Raw genomic sequence first — 6,500 nt, 5'->3', positions numbered from 1 at the left:
TTTACAGTTGGGTCTATGATCCATTATGAATTAATTTTTACATATTGTGTCAGGTATGGCTCAAAGTTCATTTTTTACATATTGATACCCAGTTGTTTTGACACCATTTGCTGAAAAGTCCTTTCACCACTTAATTGCCTTTGTACTTTTGTCTAAAAACAGTTTTTTGGCCAGGCTTGGTGGCTCACGCCTGTAATCCTAGCACTCTGGGAGGCAGAGGCGGGAGGATTGGTCAAGGTCAGGAGTTCAAGACCATCCTGAGCAAGAGCGAGACCCCTGTCTCTACTAAAAATATAGAAAGAAATTAGCCAGACAACTAAAAATATATAGAAAAAATTAGCCAGGCATGGTAGCACATGCCTGTAGTCCCAGCTACTCGGGAGGCTGAGGCAGTAGGATTGCATGAGCCCAGGAGTTTGAGGTTGATGTGAGCTAGGCTGATGCCACAACACTCTAGCCCAGGCAACAGAGTGAGACTCTGTCTCAAAATAAATAAATAAATAAATAAATAAAAATAAATAAAAACAGTTTTCCAAACATAGAAATTTTATGTGTGTTCTTCTGTTCCATTGATCTATGCGCCTATATTTATGCCAATACCATATTGTTTTAACAACTGTTAATTATTAAATAGCTTTTGAAATCAGGTAGTGTTAGTTCTTCAACCTCATTCATATTTTAAAGTTGTTTTGGCTATTCTAGGTCCTTTGCATTGCCATATGATTTGTAGAATCAGTTTGTCAATTTTTACAAAAAAGCCTGCTGAAATATTGATTGGGATTGCATTGAGTCTTTGATCAATTTGCGGAGAATTAACATTTTAAAAATATTCAAGCTTTTGACCCATGAATATGATATATCTCTCCATTAATTTAGGTCTTCTTTAATGCCTCTTAGCAATATTATGTAGTTTTTGGTGTACAAGTCTTTTACAGCTTTTGTTAGATTATCCCTAAGCATTTTTAATTTTTTAATGCTATTGTACATGGCATTGTTTTTAAACTTCTATTTAGCATTGTTCACTGCTAGTACATAGAAATACAATTGATTTTTCTGTATTGAATTTGACTCCTTAGCTTTGATAAAATCACTTATTTTTTAAATATTTTTGTAGGTTCCTTCAGATTTTCCACATAGCTGATCATATTGCCAGTGAGTAAAGACAGTTTTACTTCTTTCTAGTCTGGGTGACTTTTATTTTTCTTTTGCCTCTTTGCCCTGGTTAGAACATCCAGTAATGTTGAATACAAGGAATGAGAGCAAATTTCCTAGTTTAGTTCCTGATCTTGGGAAGAAAACATTGAATATGTGTAGTATCTGTAGGTTTTTCATAGATGCCTTTTGTCAGGTTGAGGAAATTCATTTTTGTTTTTAGATGCTGGGAGGTTTTTTTTAAAAAAAATTTAATCTGGAATAGATTTTAGATTTTGTCAAATGCTTTTTCTATATTCATTGAGATGATCATATGCTTTTTGTTTTTTAGTTAATATGGTAAATTACATGGATCATTTCTGAATGTTAGATCAACCTTATATTAGTTGGCTAAACCCTACTTGGTCATGATGCAGTATCCTTGTTATATATTGCTGGATTTATTTAATAAAATTTTATTGAGAATATTAGCCTCTATGTTTATGAGAAATGTTGGAATATAGTTTTCATTTCTTGGCATGTCTTTGGTTTTCATATTATTATGGAAATATTATGGTAATTCTGGGTAATATGGTAATTCTGGCCTCCGAACAAATTGGGAAGCATTCTTTTCTTTTCAATTTCATGGAAGAGTTTGTATAAAACTGGTATTATTTCTTCTTTAAATGTTTGGAATAATTCACCAGTGAAGCCATGTGGGTCTGGAGTTTTCTTCTTAAAAAGTTTTAAACTACAAATTTAGTTTCTTTAGTAGATATATGACTGCACAGGTTAACTATTTCTTTAAGTGGGCTTTGGTAGTTTGTGTCTTCAAGGACATTTTTCAATTTCATTTAAGTTGTCAAAATTATTGGTATAAAGTTCATAATCTTATCTTAAATCTTTTAAAAATCTATAAAATCTATAATGATGTCACTTCTCTGATTCCTGAGGTTGGTAATTTATATCTTCTCTCTTTTTCTCTTTGATCAGTCTATATAGATATTTATTTATTGGTGACTAAAACTGATCAGTTTTATAGTCCTTCTAAAGAGCCAACTTTTAATTTGATCTATTTTCTTCCTGTTTTTTGTGTTTTCTTTTTCATTGATTTCCTCTCTGATTTTTATTACTTTCTTTCTTCCACTTACTTTGGATATAATTTGTACTTCTTTGTCTAGTTTCTTAAGGCGGAAGGTAAGGTCATTGATTTGAGATCATTTCTAATATAAAAAGGTAATGCTGTAATTTCCCTGTAAGTAATGCTTTAGTGGAATCCCACAAATTTTGATATATTGTGTTTTCATTTTTATTCAGTTCAAAATACTTTATAATTTCTTTTTCGGTTTCTTTTTTGACTTATGGGTTGTAGAAAAGCAGTTAGAAAAGGGGGAAAGGGATTAGGGCTAGAGGATTAGTCTTAGATGGGAGAAAGGCTACTATCTTTGGGATAGGTAGGAAGAAGGAAAGGAAAGGCACTGATGAAGACGCGGACGTGTGAGTGGAGGGAGGAGAGAGACTGGAAGCTGACAAAATTCCTACGTGATCCTTCTGTTTTCTTGGTGAATGCAGAGGTAAGGGCATCTACTGAAAGTAAGGGGATAGGTAACCTGAGTATGGTCAGGAGTCCCTTTGTGGGGAATGATAGTGAGAAAGAACTGTGGACACAAAGAAAAATCATTGAGCATTGACTTATAGAAGCATATTGTGTAGTTTTCCTCCTGCTTTGCCTAGCTGCCTAAGTGTAGGATCCAGAAGTAAAAGACAAGCGTAGGAAGGAATGATTCAAGTTCAGGATTTTGGTGGGCTCATTTGGAGGAAGCACAGTGGAGTGAGAAAATGGAAGTTACTGATGAGAATGATTAAAGAGATGGTTTAGGCCACCACAGGAAGGAACAGGAAGGAGCTGATTGGGGAAAATGAGAGCATGGGGCAGTGGGTCAAGAGACTAACATTTTTTGTGATGTTGAAAAACAAGTTTAAAGGAATTAACAGAGAACAGGAAGTTTAAGTAGGTTGTGTGGTCAGGCTGTAGGATATTAGAGATTAAGTTTTCATCAGCAAAGTAATTCTGTGGGATGACAAGTTTCAGGGTGTGGTTATGCATGTGGGTGACAAAATTGGAGTAGAACTGAAGGCTACAGAAATGAGGAGGCCTAGGAACTGTGGGGTAAGGCATTTTGTGGGGCATGCACATGGACTCTGAAATCACTCAGGATGACGTTAAGACTAGGGGTGGAGAGGACAGTGTGAATCAGGTGCTGTTTAATGTCTGGGGATGAATGAGAGGGAGGGAGTTGGTTGATGACGGTGAGAGAAAGGCATTTAGGATTGTATACTAGAAGGCACAAGCTTGCAGAGTGCAGGGGTTGTTCATTAAGAGAAGAAGAATTTGAGAATTCACTAGAGAGCTAGGAGAATACTGTCTCACCTCCAACCCCTGTGTCAAGAGAGGCTTGGGAGACTAAAAGCTGCAGCTAGAAAGGGCTGTAGAACAGAAGAGTACCCAGAGGGAGGCCCACATTTGAGTTCAGCAAATAAGCAATGGGAAATTTCCTTCTGGAGGCTGAAAATGCACTGAACTTTGATGATCAGGAAATGCGGTTCTCTAGAAGACAGAAGAAAGATTTGGGAGTGAATAGGGGATGTGGGCATTTGCCTCTCCCCTGATCTAAATTAGTTTAATCTTAGGAGTTAAGGACAGGATAGGTGAATGCAGGGGCTTATCTTTGGGACTGTGATTGAAGGTGACGTGAATATGAGGCATGGTAAAGGTCATAGACCTCATGTTTTCAAAAGGAATTTTTATGGGAGGTTGCTTTTGGGTTGGATCTAATATTCCAAATAATACTGAAAACCTGATAACTCTAGAAACCTGTGAACTTGCCTACTTCAGGCCTAGTTCAGCTCAGGAGAGTGTAGCGGCATTCCATTTCAAATATCAGTGAGTACTTTTCCTTCCTGATGACTAAGTTGTCTTCAGTGATTGTCTCATGGGTTGTACTTCCTAAGCTTCCCACTAAAGTAAGGACAGTCCACTTGCCCTATGACGGGGCCTGTGTAGAAAGCATGGATCTAACCATGGGGCTCCAGCCGAGTACCTGTGGCAACAGTCCTGGGGTTGTGCCTCTTTCTATCCCTTTAACTGTCTCCCTGTCAAACTGTCTGCCAAAGTAACCCTTGGATGGAAGTGTATGACGGGGAGTTTTACTTCTTTCTTCCCTGAAGTATATCAGAACAATTTTCTTTCTACATTGGTGGGACCTTTATCTTTTAGTTGAGTTCATTGTTCCCCTAACAGGGGAAGGATTTCAAATCACACACTGTGATTCACATCTATTCTGATACATGTGAAAATAACGAGATGCAGCAGACACCCAGGATTGTTTACCTGGCAGCAGGACCTTGGGCCAATTGCTTCACCTCTTTGTGCTTCGGTGTCCTCTGCAGAGAGACACAGTTAATAACACAGGACTCACCTTGCAGGGTTGACGTGACCTCTAAAGTTAATGTCTGTGAAGTTCTTAGCCAAGAGCCTGGCATACAGTGGGTATTTAATAAATGCTCGTTGTTGCTTTTATTAGAAGATTATGCCAGAATCATACTAGAGTTAAACACAAGTAAACTCATGGCATCTTCACAACAATTTTGTGAAATGGCTATCAATGATGACACCCGTCAGATGAGCAAATTGAGGTTCAGTGCGATTCCATAGATCGCACAAGGTCAAATCCTAGTAAATTGCAGAGCTGAGACTTGCAATTAGAATAGACTCAGGTCTATTTGATTCTAAACTCAGTGTTCTTTCCAATACAGTTAGATCATCCTAGGCAAATTATTTAGGATTTAGAGAAGAAAATTTCAAAATGCTCCATTATAGCCATGGCTTATTATAACCTGTGCAATAGGTAATTTTTTTTTTTTTTTTTGGTCAGTCTCCAGCCCCTTATGCAGAATGATATGCTCTTTTCATCTTTTTCAGTTTTCAGGGGCACAAAGAGAGACATGCATATGAAAGGTTTTTTCCTAGGTAAGGAGAATCATACTCAGAACAGTTGGTTGGTTATTCACTAAAAAGCCCAGCAACTAGGCTCACATTAGATCATCAAAGCTAAGCTGAGGGAAGCCACAGTTGATTTGCAATATCAAGAGGGAAGAGCAGGAACACTAAAAGTCAGAAATATCACACAATCATACTTTTCCTGATCCAGGCACATCAGGATTCATTTAGTTAGCAGTGAGCAGTGGCTCCCCACTGAGTTCCTAAATTATAACACCAGGATACTCTATAAAAACATGAGACGAAAGCCATTTCTGGCAATTCATAAATCATGTGATTTCACTTCCTCTCTTGGGTGGACGTTTTATTGCAGACCAGGGTAGGGATTTTGCTGGGCATGCAGACTTCCCCATCCATTTAATCATCGAACAGGAGAAGCTCCATATTGCCTGGGGGTAACTTTTTAATTACTCCCAGTCCTTCAGTAGTTAATGTTCCTTCCCATCCCAAGCCTGAAGTATCCCTGCTTCTCGTATCACCTTGTGGAGACGTAGCTCTGAGCTGGGTCCCCTGAGTTGCAGCAGGGGTCTTGGAGATAGTAGAGTTCTATCCCTTTCTGGTATAAATGAAGAAACTAGGGCCTCAAGAGGGTTAATGACTTTTCCAACATTACACGGCCAGATAATAGAAAGGTTAACACTGGAAAAATTAAAACTGGAGGCCATATCTTGATGAGAAAAACCAGTGTCACGGGATTGGGCAGACTTTGGAGACAGAGATATGGCAATTTGGGGGTAGGGGATGGAGGGGGAATTACTTGACTTCCTTGAGCTTCACTGCCTTTTCTAGAAAGATGTCTTTATGGCTGCATCATGGGATGATTGGATAATAGAATGAAGTTATGCACTTAGCAGAATGTCTGGTGTGTGGAGTGTGCTAAATAAATGATAAATTTTATAAATCTGCCTTTGAACTTTACATCATTGGACTTAAAATATAAGAGGATATTTGCTCCATTTTCTTTGTATTTCCATCTGAACTCAGTGCCCTTTTCTAACCACCTCAGCCCAAACCTGTTTCAGAACCAATCCAGATTGCAGTCATGAGCTAACCCTGACACCCAGGCTCTGACTGCTGTAGATTTAGAAGGCCTGGAGAGAGCCTTGCTCACATCTCGATGTCTGCTTCACCCTTGCACCTTCCTTCAGTCAGCCCCTTACCTGTGCTTGCCACACTCCGTCCAGGCTGCCGTGCCTGAGAGGCTGATACAACCTGCTTTCTGTCTCAGTCACCTCTGAGCATCCCTGTTCCCCTGGCATTCCAGTCTCCATCTCACCCCAGGATCTTTGGCTGGAGCTGTAACCCAGAG

This window comes from Eulemur rufifrons, chromosome 16, assembly GCF_041146395.1.
Source record: "Eulemur rufifrons isolate Redbay chromosome 16, OSU_ERuf_1, whole genome shotgun sequence".
Classification (NCBI taxonomy): domain Eukaryota; kingdom Metazoa; phylum Chordata; class Mammalia; order Primates; family Lemuridae; genus Eulemur; species Eulemur rufifrons.
This window is presented reverse-complemented; position numbering follows the sequence as displayed.